The following is a 16,749-nucleotide window of genomic DNA, read 5'->3' as shown; positions in this document are numbered from 1 at the left end:
GGGTGTTCCCAGCAACATCCATGGCTTTTTGACACTGTCCCAGATTTACGAGAAATGTAAATCTGAGGGAACGCCAAAAACCTACACCTTCCCAGGGGAGGCACAACGAGGAAAAATATCTTGATTTCTCCTCATTTTTTCTTTTTCTATGTGTGCTGCAGTGGAAAAAGTCTCTTCTGGTTGTTTCTGTACAAGAAGGTTTCCCTTCCTGCACAGAAATAATCATTCTAACAACTCACGCACGGCAGCCCATTGTGCACCAGTGCAAGGGAAAAGGACAGGAATGCACCATATCTGATGTATATGACACATCCATGTCCTTTTCTTTTACTGTAGGGCAGTGCAGCAGGAAGGCCTTCAGCGCTGCCCCACGGTAACATTTCATAAATGAGGCCCTTTGGTTTTCATTGTTTATATCATGTTTGTTTGTGATAATTTACCAACTGAAAGTTGATGTTTACATGAGAGGAAGACTGAAGTGTACAAATTCCGAGTGAGCAAGAGACCCAGAAAACAGCAACGTCTTTTGAGAAGCCACATTTTCACTCATCTCACACTTGCATTAATTCAATGCAAACACCAGACCTGAACCATATGAAATGTTATAATGACATTGACGATACTGAACACAAACGCAGTGGAAGTTTGATACATTTTTGGCAAAACTGCAATTTGCAAAACTAATTCAATAATGAAATAAGATATTCTTCATTGATCAAACACTATTTGTGTCCTGATTTTAACTTTGATGGTAATGGAATAGCATTCAGTTTTTGGAGAAAGTGCTTAATCTTTCCTTGGAGATTTTAAATTTTTACTCAAGCGGAAAATCAACTGGCAGAATTAGTTCCTCTCGCTGAAATTTTCTTGAAGGGAGTCCTCAAATGTAGGTATGCCTCTGCAAATCAGAACTGGATGTGTTCCCACGTACTCCGCTTCTTTCCAGTAGGTTTGGTTAATAGCACTTTTAGGTTAAAAAAAACGTTAAATTGCTTAGAAAAAAAACTTTACAATTATCGAAAGATGTATCCTTTAATTTAGAGCATTAACGATCTCTCTGTTTCTAAATAAAAATGTTCCCACTTAGCATTTTCTAGCATAGTATTGCTCACCTAAGTCAGATGCACTAATGGTGGACCTGCTGAATCAAAGAGTCCATCCTTGCATAGTGCAGTTGATGCTACTGCAACATTTTACTATCGATCCCGATGTACTATCGCTCTTTATAAAGAGTACATTTGAAGGAATGGCCTTCCTAATTCATGCCAGATTTTATCATACTCTATCATTGTTCTTTTCTGCAAAAAATAAATATATGTATTTTTTTCAAATGAAATTTTTTACCAGCTGAGAATTTTTTTTTTCAACTGAATGATTGGCGAATGAGAAATTAACATAATTCTTAATACTGGCTGTTTTTCAATTCAATGAAATTCAATTAAATTTTGTTTATTGAATTATATATTGACTTAGGCTCATTATTCATCAATCTGTTCATGTAGGCAGTGCAACCCAACAGATTTATCACTATGATCAGTTTTATAGGTACCTTGAAGTACACTAACACATTTATAAATGGCTTCGTAGTATTTTGCCATTTGATGTGAGGCAAAAACAATGTGAAACTATTTCTTATAGTTTCCTAAAGCACCTGGGCCTCTTGACCGAGAATGAATAAATGAATGAATGAGCAGATTTAGTATTGCACACAGCTACTCAGACTAGAGTGTCCTGGCGCTGAGAGAGGACAGTTGGCAAATCACTGAGGCATATATTAATTCTTGAAAAGCCAAGTTTTGAGGTGTTTCTTAAAAGTTGGATGGTGTGGTAAATAAATAATTAATTACCGGTACTATTTTTGAATACATTAAATAAAACAGATAGCTCAATAAATAAGAGGCAGGATCCGAGGAATCTGAGTCTAACAGGCTTTAATCAGGCACAAGGGAAGGGACAGGATCGGAACAGCCTGAAATAGAATGGCATGGACTGGCAGCTGCAACGTCTCATTAACAGTACATGGTATATATAGTAAAACATTATAATTGCATTACATACAGTAGGCGTAACAAGTGACAAACGAAAGATAAGAACAAATGGGCGTACAAAGAAGGCGTGTACGTAGACATGTGATGAAAACGTCACAGAAGTGTCATAAATGGGTGGATACATGGAGGGGGCTACCTGGGCAGCTGGAACCTTTAACCTAGTGGTGCGCGCAAACGGGCCATGACGTGTAACTAGGGAGAACTGGGGGCTATGACTTCTGCACTAGAAGAGGAGACTAAAGTCTACGATGTCAGGACGACATGTACCTATATCATATCTGGTATCTGGTGTTTGGAGAACATGTTGATAGAATCTAAAAGTTATCAGGGCAAAAGCTACTTGACACTAAGACTGGTACATGCATATATTCTACGTGTATTGCGTGTGCTATGAATCTTCTATGGATATTAATTCAGTAATTCACTTGCATGGAGACAGAAAGGCTAGACTATAGCTGGAGATGTTTATGCGGTTCGCTACACTAAGACTGTGAAGACGGAAAGCTGAACTGATAACTAGAGGCATAACATATTCTTGGTAGACAGGCAGGCAGAGCCAGGCCGGGCACCGCGCTGCGCGGCAAGAAGTAAGCGAAGGGTCAGGGATGCGGGAGGGGCTGTATCGCTCCTCGGAGTGGGTTCAGGAGACTGGAGCTTGAATCTGGTGTTCAGGCCCTTTGAGGCCTAGAAACGGGGACAGTTCGATGAATTAACGTGCATAATGTAAAACGTGGGCAACATAGGCCTAGAAGCCTAATTCACGTTGCTTTCACGGGGACCGGATAACTGACATACTAAAGTTGGACACAACTATAATTGCGTCTGTAATCGATCATAAAGGGATATATGCATATCGATCATGCACATATAACATAGGATGAGGAACACGTAGGCACACATGACAAGGCAAAATTCAATTTTCCTCATTCCCTCCTTGTGCCCTACGTTTCCTTCAGGAAACATCAATATTCATGATTCCATCTATCTGTTCATAGAGCATCATTTGCTCGTCTCGGATCTTCTTGGAACGGGACTTAGGACTAGGAATACAAGATGTAGCGCACAAGCCGCAAATCGCAGGGCCACATTGTAAACATAGGCAACAACTGAATATGATCATTACTACTATACCCAGGAATGACAATACTTTCCATCCCCAGGCAGATATTATACTCCAGAGCCAACCGGACCATGTCCAGGTGCCTGGATTCTGGTGTAACTGATGGGCTATTTTATGAAGTCTGGTTATAGCTGAATATACAGACGGTGCGTTATTAGGAATGAAAATGCAGCAACTAGATCCGATGACTCTACAAGCTCCGCCCCTATCGGCCAGTATGACGTCAAGGACGAGACGATTTTGGAGCACAACAAATCTCATAGCAGATTGTTCTTCAGTTAAGTTACCTAGAGCGGAAGTAGTCTCATTCACTACTGCTTCAAGGGTTCTGGTTAACCTACGTATTAGCTTACTATTCTGGACAGGACCTATGAAGAAAAAGAAACCTTTATTGAAGTCTGCATACTGTTCTAATGCAGTTTCAGTTTGATCGACAATTGGGGACTCGATCTCCCTTCTATGTCTAACGTGTACTAGATGTGTATTTCTGTGATAATCGGATGGGGCTAGGAAAACTGGTGGCAGTAGGAAGGCAATGTAACATGTTCCATCCCAATCCAGAGGCAGACGTACATATGCGGTCTGACCACATACGAAATACGAATGACGTGAGGCTTTGAAAGTAGATTTCCCACTGTCACTATACTCGACCACAGTATTACAATCACTGTGTCCTAGATGTACTGAACCATTCTTTCTGACACATAATTCGCCTTTCACTGGTAGGACTGTAATAGCAGGCAAATCTGGAGTAGTCTCGGACTGAACATTCAAAACCATGAAATTTGAGGAATAATTACCTAGATCATATACTTCATTTTCTAGATCTAACCCTGTTCTATGGGAAAGACCTTCCTTGTCTGGGAAACATGTTCTATTCAGAAAGGACATATCGTTTGAGGATGACGTTAACGTGGACCATGCTCCACACGAACCATTGTGTGAAAACGGATAGGGAAAGAGTGGCAGAACTCCCTTCAGTGTCTGGAAAGGGGGGAGTCGACCACACACCCAACAATTAGTGGCATTGCTGGTCTGGTGTGAATAGTGTAACATTCGAATGAAGGTATTATTGCGCATTGCAAGACGATAGGATAACTCGTGAGGAGGTAGTTCACTAAAAGTGTGCTCTACTGTAACATTAGAAGACAAATGTACATGTGAAACGATAGGAAAACCTAGATGTAAGGCATAACTTATGCAGGTAACCATAAGACTCAGAAATAACAAAAATAATAGAGTCACAATGCAGCGACTTCGAAGATTCTTACAATAACGTATTCTCTTAGAGCTTTGACTAACTCTCTCACTATGGGGGTCTATCTCATACATGTCAGGAACCTGTCTAACCGCTTCACCCGAGAGGGACTTAGACAATTAAACTGGCTGACTTACTAGACCTTAACTTTTCTTTATACTCCTGCTGTGGAGTTTTCTCTAACAGGGGAAGTTTAGAGTCAGTATCTGGGCAGTCCTTGAGAACGGGGCAGTCCTTGAAAAAAGTTTTTGGAGGGAGTCCATGAAATCGCTTCACGTGACTGGAATGCAACCAGCCTTTTCGGCCCTCGACCTTGATTGCAGTCCTTGTTGTCATCAGGACGAGTTTTGGTTCTTTCCATCGGGGCTCCAGCGGACTTGAACGATCAAAGTTCCTAATCAAAACGAGGTCGCCTGGTATGACCTCGTGCGGTTTCACTTGAGTGTTGTCTGGAAAAGCAGCGGCAACCTGTGAACGACAAGTGAGTAGTGCAGACATCAAGGAAGCCAGGTAATCTGTCAGCATATTACTGTCAACATCGGTAATTGTACGTGGTCTAGGTGTACCCCACATGTTTGGGGGACGACCGAAAACTACCTCGAAAGGTGAAAGACCTGAACGGGAGTGTGCGACCATTCTCATGTAAAAAAGGGCGACTGGCAGTGCTACCATCCAATCTACGCCTTTCTCTGCGCATACCTTGGCAATGCGGATTTTCAGGGTCTGATTATGTCTCTCTACGAGGCCAGCTGCTTCAGGATGTCGTACACAGTGGAACTTCCACTGGTACCCTAACAGAAGGGATACTTGTTTCATGAGTTCGGATGAGAATGGCTGGCCGTTGTCTGAATACACGACCCTCGGTAATCCATAGCGGGGGAAATACTCACGAACCAACTGCCTAGCAGTGGTCGCGGCAGTGTAATCTGGGACTGGATATGCTTCCGTCCATCTGGACAAAGCGCATACAACTACGAGGACATACTTGAAACCTCGGCATCGATCCATCTGAATATAATCCATCTGGAGGACTTCAAAAGGGTGGTCAGGAGGATGGAATCCACCTTGTTCCACCGGAACACCTTTACCTGGATTGAACTGACAACATATCATGCAGATACGTACTTTCTGCTTGGCTGCTGCTCGTAAATGCTTGTTAAACCAGAGGTTCTGAATACTGTCTAACATGGCTTTTTCTCCTAAGTGTGCTGGACTATGTGCAGTGTTAATAATGACTTGAACCATAGAGTCGGGGAGAAACCATGTGGCTTTTCCCTTCGTCAACCATCCTTGATCTGTCTGGACCCCTCCTTGTTCAGACCACTTCTTGATTTCATCTGGGGTAGCATGTGACTGTATATCTAGTACGTCTTGAGTGGGGTCCTTAACTGTCATACAAATCGTCTGAACTGGAACGTCTGTCTGAGTCGTGTTAACTAGAATGTCTGGAGTCTGGGCTGTAAGCTTGGCTGTTCGATCTGCCAGGTCGTTACCCTGGGAAATGATGTCAGTGACTTTCGTATGTGCCTTGCACTTCATGATAGCGATAGCTGTCGGTAAATGTATTGCATCTAACAGAGCTTGAATGAGGGGGCCATGCTGAATCTTGGTTCCATGAGAAGTCATGAAACCTCTTTCTTGCCGGAGTACTCCAAAGTCGTGAACGACTCCGAATGCATAACGTGAATCTGTATATATGTTTACTTTCAGGTTCTTGGCTCGTATGCAGGCTTGGGTCAGAGCGATGAGCTCTGCTGCTTGAGCAGACAGGGTGTCAATACGATGTATTTCTATAACTTCAGTTTCAGTAGTCACTGCATACGCGGCTACTAGTTCTCCTGTACTTGTTCTCATACATGAACCATCCACATAAAGTGTCAGGTCGGGGTCAGGTAATGCAATGTCTGTCAAGTCTTGTCTTGGCTTTGTCATGTTGTTAACAACTTCCACACAGTCATGTATGGCAGGATTTGAAGTAACTGAGGGTAACAGTGTAGCAGGATTTAAAATGTTGCAGCGTCTGATTTCTATGTGTGGCTGAAACAGTGTCAGTTCATAACCTGTTAAACGTGCAATTGTCAAGTGCTGAGTCTGTGTTCGGTTCAAAAGAGATTCCACGGAGTGTGGGACTTGTACTGTCAGGGAATGTCCTAACACTATGGAATCACTTTGTCTGATAGCTAGGGCTGTGGCTGCAACTGACTTGAGGCACGCAGGCAGAGCCTGGGCCACCGGATCTAATGTGCTAGAAAAATAAGCACAAGGCTTGTGTTGTCCTGCTTGATCTTGTGTAAGAACAGATAATGCAGTACCATCACGTTCAGTGACAAAAAGTGTAAAAGGCTTACTGTAGTTTGGTGTCGCTAGAACAGGTGCTTGGCATAAAGCTTTCTTTAACTCATTGAAAACAAGTGTATGTTCTTGGGTCCAGGGGAGGACAGTCGATGCGGCTGCCACCTGTGTCGTTAACTGTATCAGTGGCTTGGCTAGATATGCGTACTGAGGAATCCATTGTCTGCAGTAAGAAGTGAGGCCGATAAAAGCTCGTACCTCCTTCTGAGTCTTGGGCTGTGGAAGATGTGCTATTAACTGGATACGGTCAGGTGTCAACTGCCTACCCCTCTTGGACAGTAAGTGTCCAAGGTAGACCACTTGCTGGACACAGAATTGTAGTTTCGAAGGGGACACCTTGTGCCCCATCTCGGCCAGGAAATACAAGACTGTAAGTGACGCACGTTCGCAGTCACGTTCAGAACGGGCTGTGATCAATAGATCATCAACATACTGGAGCAGGGCAGTGTCAGTTGGCATGTGAATACTGTCTAGTTGTCTTTTAAGTGCTTGACTGTAAATACTAGGACTTTCCGTGAAACCTTGAGGAGCTCGTGTAAATTTATAGCTCCTTCCATTTAAACAGAATCCGAAAAGAAACTGGCTGTCTGGATGAATGGGGACACTAAAGAATGCGTTCTTGAGATCAATAACAGTAAAGAACGTAGCTTCGGAATCAATGGCAGTCAATAGGGAAGAAATATCTGGAACCACTGGGTACTGGGGTATGATACATTTATTAAGTTCTCGAAGGTCGATCACTAATCGATAAACTGGAGGTGCATTGGGATCAGTACGTTTCAGAATCGGAATGATAGGAGAATTACATACATTGGAGTCAGTTTCTACAACCACTCCTTGAGCAATGAGCTCGTCAATAATTTTGGATAAGGCTGCTACAGCCTCAGGTGGCAATTTCTACTGTCGGATTCTTGGCAATACAACACCTTGTTTCAGAGTAACACGATAGGGTGTAATGTGCATACAACCTACATCAGTTGGACCTTGCACCCATAAATGCGGTGGTACATTCAATAATCTTGGATCAAAATCACGTAATACATAATGACCTTTAAAATCGCGCAAAAACAATCTCACTCCTTCTGGGGAACAGCATATAACTGCTCCTAATTCTTTCAATGTCTTGATGCCTAGTAAATTTTCAGGACATGATTTCGTAAGTAACAAGTCTGTAGTTCGGGACAATGGACCAACTTCTAGGGAAACTGGTTTTGATATTTCATTAACAATAGGCTTTCCTGAAAATCCAAGGGAAACATTTCTAGAGCCTGAGAGTGGAGCCCCTGGAACTTCGTCATGACTGATGGTAGTCCTACTTGCCCCTGTATCAATCAGAAACTTTCTGTCTTTCCCTAATACTTGACTGTGTACATAGGGACCCTCTTGATCTACAGGAATCTCGATGAGAGGCAAGCCAACCTCCCTCTCTAGGCTGTATCATGAATACTGCTGATATTCTGGATAATCTGACTGTGCGTACTGATACATCTGCTGTGTAACGTGTTGTGTGGCAGCTATAGGCTGCGGTACTGTAACTGTCTGTTGTGCAGTCTGCGGTGTCTGAGCATTCTGCGGAACTTGTTCTTGTCTAGGAGGACGTGGTCTCTCTTTCGTCTTACCTGTAGCTATGTTGTGTTTCAGAACTGCACATTCGTTTATGTAATGACCTGGCTGTTTACAATAATTGCAGGTCCCTTTAACAGGAGCTGTAGAATGACTAGTTTGACTCGGACCCCTCTTCTGACTGTCTTGTGGAACAGACTGTGCAACTAGTACTTTCATTTTCGTGTCTTTCATACGTCTCCTTTCGTGTTCCTGCTCTTCCCTGATTCTGTTCTGGTGATACTGTAGCATCTGGAGCATTTGTGATGGAGTATTAGCTTGCCAGGTACTTTCGACTTTCAATACTCTATTTTTAACTTGCGGTAAAGAATTCTCAACTAGTTTGGTAACAAAAAGATGTGGATACGATTCACTACTTGTTTTCAGACCACTATTTATAATGAAACATTTCTCAAATCTGGAATAAAAATCACTAGTGTCTTCGTCCTGTTTCTGTTTACAGGCTGAGATGGCATCCCAATCTTCCTTTTTCGTGGCTAGTAATCTTGGCAAGACTTGTATCAGTAACTCGGGCAATGCTTTAGCTTTATCCCCAAGACCGGTACCTGGAACTCGTGTGTTATCTTCAGTCTCTAATGCGGTCCAATCTATCTTTTTCTCTCCCACCTCCCATTCTTTTTCTTTGAGTTTTTCATATATGCCCGCAGGCAACAGGACCTTTAACATTTTGATAATATCAGGATACGTGTATTCTCCCATACGGAGCATGTCCTTTAATTCACGGTGGAACCCTGCTGGATCTTTGTCGTGACAGGGTATTAACTTTTTCATTTCCAGAAGCTCTATTTTCGTGATAGGGGTGTAAACAAATACTCGTTCGAGATTTCCTCCCTCTCCCTTAACTGGATGTACTTCTCGCAACGGATTCTGTCTGTCTATGTAGAATGATTTCCTTACTGGGGGTGGAACAGGAACAAAATGTGGATTCAGGAACGTTCTATATTTGTGGCGCTGTTCTAGAATGACACTAATTAAATCGGTACCTAGACCTTTCCATCGGTTTAGGAGTAACTCGTTCAGTACATCATGTAAAGGACCTGGATCAGAATGCTTATCCTCATACAGTGTAATGAGGTGCTGGATCATATACATACCCACCAGTCGCTGCTCGGCTGGCGGTAGTTTCAGAAACGTTTGGGCCACTACTTCGTCTGGAAACGTGGCAGAATCACTAACCCATCGGACTGCTGATCGGGCTAGTTCTTGTTCATGCATGGTACTAAGCTCACTATAACCCATTCGTAATTTCAGAATTGTATCGGTGGCCTGGAATATTTGTTCAAGAGAACACTGTTCTGGTACGGGAGGAGGAAAAACTTTCTTGTAATCTAGGCGTGAATGTCTGTCGGAAAATCTAGTTCTACCTACATACGCTATTCTGGAGGGATTCTCGCTGTCTACCTCTTCACTTGAAGAGTCATTCTCTTTCTCGGTTGCTCTTTTTGCTTCCTCCTTCTGGTGTATACTTATAATTTCCTTACGAATTTTCCTGTACATACTTTCTATACTACCTTGTGACTTGTGTTTTCCCTCGGCTATATTGTCACTCCACCTAGTCAGGCCTTTCATCTCGTCTTTATCTTTATCAGGATAATCTTGTTCTCTTATTAAACAGTTAATCAAGAATTGCAAAATCATGCCTTGAATCTCGACTTTCCTGTGTACCATAGCTTCGTGAATACTTCCTGGGTTCTCCCCAGTACGGATAAAATGATATATTCTGTCTAGATGTTCCTTCATCTCGGGCAGGGTGGCCAAAAAGTTGGCAACTCGCCTTAAACGTACTGAATATAATATCATGTGATCTTCGCCTGGAACTGAATCATATATGCAGTCAGTAAGATGTCGCTTGAGGTCTGCGTATGTAGTCACTTTTGGCGTGTGCTGTAACGCTGCGTCTCTCAGCGTCAGTCGTTTTACTTGAGGCGGGGTGATAGGAGCACCTCCCCTTGCTCCTCCTGAACTGGAATCGTTAACTAATACTGAATGTGCAGGTGCTGGTAAAGTGACTGGTACAGTAGGAGTACGTAATGTGGGTTGATCCTGGGGGACTGGCGCATGGACAGGACCAACGACTGGAGGCACAGGAATTACATTAACAGGAGGCTGGACTTGAACTTGGACTGGCGGAGTAGGATCTGTATTAGCATATTCTGGGACAGTGTCGTCTAAATAGGACGAAAAGAAAATTTCAGCTGCAGTCGGTTTATGACGCAGTTTAATCGGGACCAATGGTGGCGGTAAATTACAGGGTGCTTCCGGGGTTGCCTTCGGCAAGCCCTCGGCAAGAAGAGGATACATACCTCTAATTAGGGCATTTCTCTGTCTGTCTGATTGTTCTGTTCTAACTCGTTCACCTTCTTCTAGAAGTTCCCTTTCCTGGGCTTTTTCTGAGGATTCTCTACTTAACTCTGCTTTTCTGAATTCTTTTTCGGTTCTTCTATGAGATTCTTTGCGCCATAACTCGATGGCATCTTTCTGAGACTGTCTGGCTTTCCTTTTCCATAATGACTCTTCTACTCGCATGATGCACTCGGCATCCCATGTACCTGATACAGCACTCGGCATCCCATGTACCTGATACAGGCCATCTGTATTTCTCTTCAAGATACTTGGTATAATCAACCCATAAATCTAGATACAGTATGGCATCTAAGCCATGCTTATGATACATAAAATGTCCACGACTGTCCCTAGGAGGGACAGGAACTGCTTCTTCGAGTAACCCTTTTCTGGTTTTTATCTGACATAACTTTGAAAACAGAGGCATATCTGAATCGTACTTGAATTAAAACACAATACACAATAATCACAGTAATGAAATGGCAAACAAATCACTCATACCACGACATAAAAAAATACATTAATAACAGTTCGAACAGAATACTACCTGATACATTGAAAACATAATACTTGAATTTCTCAAGAACGGACTTACTAGAATTACTGGATGCACTGCTAAAACAGTACAGAACATACCGGTCTCATAAAGAGACACGTCATACCGTATCCACCTAGATGGACACGTCGGACTGGATCTGTGTACCCAAACCCATCGGACCGGAGACAAACTAATGACCCCGTCTAGATACTCCCACAGCAACGGTACTCACCGGGAAGCAAAACTTGAAGGCCTCGGACTGGACTGGACTGCTACGACGTCTGGCTACGAACTTCGGACTTCAGAAACAGGTGGGCCTCCGGATACCTCGGACCTTGCTCTCTCGGCTTGGGCTCTGGTCGGGACGAACCGCATTCCTCACCGCCTCGTCTGGATGCCGGACCGCAGTCTCCGTCTCCTCCGTGGGCCTGAGGGAGACTTGATGAAGCAGAAATATCTGCACGTGCACGGTAGAGTTCCGTCACGGCTGTAGAAGGGTCAGGGGGCCTGCGTTACATCGCCGGCGCGTGGGGAAGGGGCTCTTCCCTGTTCGGGCGCCATTATGTGGTAAATAAATAATTAATTACCTGTACTATTTTGAATACATTAAATAAAACAGATAGCTCAATAAATAAGAGGCAGGATCCGAGGAATCTGAGTCTAACAGGCTTTAATCAGGCACAAGGGAAGGGACAGGATCGGAACAGCCTGAAATAGAATGGCATGGACTGGCAGCTGCAACGTCTCATTAACAGTACATGGTATATATAGTAAAACATTATAATTGCATTACATACAGTAGGCGTAACAAGTGACAAACGTAAGATAAGAACAAATGGGCGTACAAAGAAGGCGTGTACGTAGACATGTGATGAAAACGTCACAGAAGTGTCATAAATGGGTGGATACATGGAGGGGGCTACCTGGGCAGCTGGAACCTTTAACCTAGTGGTGCGCGCAAACGGGCCATGACGTGTAACTAGGGAGAACTGGGGGCTATGACTTCTGCACTAGAAGAGGAGACTAAAGTCTACGATGTCAGGACGACATGTACCTATATCATATCTGGTATCTGGTGTTTGGAGAACATGTTGATAGAATCTAAAAGTTATCAGGGCAAAAGCTACTTGACACTAAGACTGGTACATGCATATATTCTACGTGTATTGCGTGTGCTATGAATCTTCTATGGATATTAATTCAGTAATTCACTTGCATGGAGACAGAAAGGCTAGACTATAGCTGGAGATGTTTATGCGGTTCGCTACACTAAGACTGTGAAGACGGAAAGCTGAACTGATAACTAGAGGCATAACATATTCTTGGTAGACAAGAAGTAAGCGAAGGGTCAGGGATGCGGGAGGGGCTGTATCGCTCCTCGGAGTGGGTTCAGGAGACTGGAGCTTGAATCTGGTGTTCAGGCCCTTTGAGGCCTAGAAACGGGGACAGTTCGATGAATTAACGTGCATAATGTAAAACGTGGGCAACATAGGCCTAGAAGCCTAATTCACGTTGCTTTCACGGGGACCGGATAACTGACATACTAAAGTTGGACACAACTATAATTGCGTCTGTAATCGATCATAAAGGGATATATGCATATCGATCATGCACATATAACATAGGATGGGGAACACGTAGGCACACATGACAAGGCAAAATTCAATTTTCCTCAATGGTCCACCGTGGCTCTCAGCGTAGCCGGCAGACTGTTTCATGCTTGTGCGCCCAGGAACCCAAAAGATCTGCCCCTATACTAGCTTGGCGAATTTTGGGGGTGCGAACAAGATCAGCATTGGAAGATCTTATGGTCCTTGTTGGCTTGTAGCGATTAACACACTTATTAAGGTAGTTAGCTTCTGTGCCGTGGAGTGTTTTGAAAAGGATCACCATGGCTTTGAATTTGATCCTATCCTTAATACGCAACCAATGCAGGGACTTTAGGATGGGAGTAATATGGGATCTGGGCTTCGGTCTCAGGATTGCCATAGCCATGACGTTTTGCACCACATGCACACGCTGAATAAGGTAGTCAGGCAGGTTTAGGTACAGGCTAATGCCTTCATCTAATTTTGATGTCACCAAGTCTTGTACCACAATCTTCCTACTGTCCAATGACAATAATGGCAGGAATTATTTTGGCATACGGAGTGCACTGAAATAGGAGCCTATCAATGTTTGCACCTGTTGACCCATAGAAAGGGCATTGTCAATGACAATGCCCAGATTTTTTACCTTCTCCTGGGCTGAGAGGGGAGGAGACAACTCATCCAGCCACCATCTAATCTAATTACACACTGCAGGTTGGCCAAAAAACACAACCTCTGTTTTATCTGGATTCCATATTTTGAGCCAGTTAAATACCTTTGTGAGACAAGATCTAATATTGTCTCCATCTAAGTCGGCTCCTTTTTCACATGTAAAAATTAGTTTGTGTCATCAGCGTATGAGATAATCTTACCACCCTCCTTCTCTACTAAAGGTGCAAGAGGTGACAAGTATACATTAAAGAGGGTGGTGCTAGAATGGAGCACTGGGGTACTCCTGCCTTCATGTGTGGCATGGGAGATGAAAAAGGGGGCATCCAAATGTCCTGCGATCTATTTTCCAGGAAAGAGGTAATCCAGGTCAGTGCCGTCCCACCCATGCCCACATTCCATAGCCTGTCCAGAAGTCTCTCATGATCGAGTAAAATCAAGAACTGCCCTACCTCCTGATCTAGTTTTTCATTAATGCGCTCTCTCACATCCAACACAGCAGAATCTGTGCTATACTTTGACCTACAGCCGGATTGGGAGACATGCAACAGATTTTGGTCTTCAATGTACTCTAAGAGTTCTCTGTTTACATGTTTCTCTAATACCTTATTTAATGCAGGGAGGAGGGAGATAGACCTATAATTGGCCAGATCTTTGTGGTCAGAGGTCATCTTTTTTAGAAGTGGTAGAATTTTAGCCAGCTTCCAGATATGCAGCATTTTACCAGTGGAGAGGTATAGATTAAGTTCAAACTTGACTGTGGAGTTGATAGTGGGTGCTAAAGGTGCTAATAATTTGGCAGGCAGGAGTCAACTGGGGATCCAGTCTAGGGGTGGGCGGAATTTGCGTAGTTGCGCTACGCAAAGCTCTGTGAAACTGTAAAAAAATCTCCGGGAGCACGCAGAAATCTACTAACACGCGGAATTGCTTGTTGTACCCCTTCGCAATGCTTTTTTCCTGTTTGCAAACGTTGTTTGCGTGCTCGAGGGGAAATATCTCACAAACACGTATTTTGAAAGCACGAACAAGCAAAAAAATTACGCAAAGTCATGGATCGTGGAATTCTTGCTAATTCTGCATTCTCCACAGAACGCGAAATTGCGCAAGTTCCGTGACCGGAACGGAATTTACCGCCCAGGTCTAATCCAGACTTGAGGCTTTTGAGGTAGTCGAGTAACTCGTCTATTTGTAGTTTTGGAAACACTCTAAATGTAGGAGGCTGCAAGGGGCAGAACTTTTCATTCTGAAATTGCGAAGAAATCTGATCATCTACTGGCATTTTATCAAAGGAGTGCTGTATTACAGTGATCTGTCATGGGGCGTGCCGTTAGCCATAGAGACTATTAAGACAATTGTAAACAATATACAGACATGTAAAAAGTTAAAAATATTCAAGAAGCTTTACACACCCATTCAGTGAGTCAGGACAGCAACAGCTGACCCTGCCACTGTCCGCTGTGCATCTGCTCTGTCATGGGGTTAAGTAGGTGGTAAACCGCCAAGAGACTAGACTGGGCACTTTCCCCGCAGTGAGTAGCCAGGCAGAAGTGGGGAGTGAGCCTAAATGCATCCCTCTGCACAAATGCCAATGACGCCATGGTGGAACGGGGCAGTTAGTCAACAGGAGAGAGAGAGAAACTACAAGACAATTGAGACAATAATTTATTAAATGTGTGCTAATGTATTGTAGTGCAATAAATTGTCCAAGTGGAACGAAATTGCATGCACCACAACGTTGTGCTTCTCAAGCAGCAGAAAGTAAATTTGGAGATTACGGAATAATATTCCAAGGAAAATGCAATTCCCATTTTTGATTGACAGATTATGAAAATACTATTTTCTGGGCATGGTTTAATAGAGTTTGAAAGGCATTGGCATTGTTCAATTCCTGAGAAAGTTATTTTATCTAATAAAACTTTCTATGCTAATTCATGGCACTATGTGTGGTTGCATCATAATTGCAGTGTCGGGACTGCCCTCTGGTGAGTGGTACCGAGACCGCAGCAATGTCAGTCAGAGGCAAATCCGACTTTATCGTAATGAGACCCTAAATGTTTCTCATTCTGTCTAGAGGTAACCATGACTGGAGAAAATAATTCAGGAAACACAAAAAGGCTTTCCTGAATCCAATTGGACCAAGTCTTATTATAGCTATATTAGATATTATTTATAGTGCACAACTCAAAACTGTCTAAATTGGTTACACTATTGGTTTAAGAGTGTTTGGTTAATTTAGCGTAGATGACTTTCGATTCATATTCCGATCCTCATGCACTAATGAATGTTTCTTTGCAAAATTCTTTGTTTGAGGCAGCACCATGATGAAACTACAACATAAAAATCATTTTATCATCAAAATACACATTTATTCCAAAAGGGTTCCTAACCCCATTGACAATGGGGTGATTCCTATGCCCACCTTTTTTCTACAGTCACTTGATTTTGAAGAGAGGAATGCAGCCATTGTGGAACCACCCTCCAATCAAGCACTCCACCCTATTTGAGTCCACACCTGCCCTCAGACAACATACACTGTGCACAGAGACCCTTTGACATTCCTTAAAGTTCACCAAACCTTTTAGTTCCATGGCCCAAACTACTACCATTCCACTTGCAGTACTGCTTTCGAATCTCTAAATCCTTGCCATCCCATATATTCTGGGAGCCCATTATCTGAGTTCTTCACATACCACCAAATGCCCTGCCCACATTGCTGCAAATACAAAAAACCTCTGTTCCGCCCTGTATCAATTTCATGTGACCTAAACAGGTTCTAACATGCCAAAAAATCCACCATTATTCTCGAAGCTCATCAGAAATTGCAACAAATTGTATTCAATTCTTTATTTTATCTATAGCACTATTTATTTAGACATATAACATTTTTTGTATGTAAATTGTGTTATTTTTGTCTTTTTTATACACATTTCAATAAAAACTTTTTTTTGTCCTCATTTATGCGATCTTCATGGTTATGGCAAGCGAGTTCACCTCCTTTTCATTAGAGAGGAACCGCCCTTGGATAACGAGGTAAGACCATGTCTTAAGAACCTTCAAATTCTTTGAGTTTACCACCACGGGGCCATGATGATTCCTTTGAATTTGTTTGATTGCATTAGTTGGAATCATTGGACATCCCTTCCTACCCTACTACATAAATCATGTCCCAAAGTTCCCAGTACCTCGTAAGTTTGCTTTCCCTTCTAGAT

Source organism: Lissotriton helveticus, chromosome 3_1, assembly GCF_964261635.1.
Source record: "Lissotriton helveticus chromosome 3_1, aLisHel1.1, whole genome shotgun sequence".
In the NCBI taxonomy this organism is placed as follows: Eukaryota; Metazoa; Chordata; class Amphibia; order Caudata; family Salamandridae; genus Lissotriton; species Lissotriton helveticus.
Note: the sequence above shows the minus strand (reverse complement) of the source record.